Raw genomic sequence first — 381 nt, 5'->3', positions numbered from 1 at the left:
AACTAATTGTTCGTAAGCTAACGAACTAATTGTTCGTAAGCTAACGAACTAATTGTTCGTAAGCTAACGAACTAATTGTTCGTAAGCTAACGAACAAAAATTTCATAATGCAAACCGATCTTGGAACAAGAACACTGTGCCTGGTCCTTGACTTCTCAAGTACATATCACTTGAATGTAGACATCATGTACTTAAACATCGAGAATCAAATACATTATGCCATGTCCATTACCCTATATTTTGTATGTGTTTTGTTTGAGAGACAATGCCACTATTTTCTGCTCGTACAGGCGAAAAGATTAGTGTAAAAATGAAAAATCCCGGAAAGAGCTGCTGCTGCACTCTGCGGATGTGGAAGGGGAAGACGGAGCGGAGAGGTGG

Source organism: Frankliniella occidentalis, unplaced genomic scaffold (assembly GCF_000697945.3).
Source record: "Frankliniella occidentalis isolate FOCC.00 unplaced genomic scaffold, Focc_3.1 Scaffold102, whole genome shotgun sequence".
Lineage (NCBI taxonomy): Eukaryota > Metazoa > Arthropoda > Insecta > Thysanoptera > Thripidae > Frankliniella > Frankliniella occidentalis.
This window is presented reverse-complemented; position numbering follows the sequence as displayed.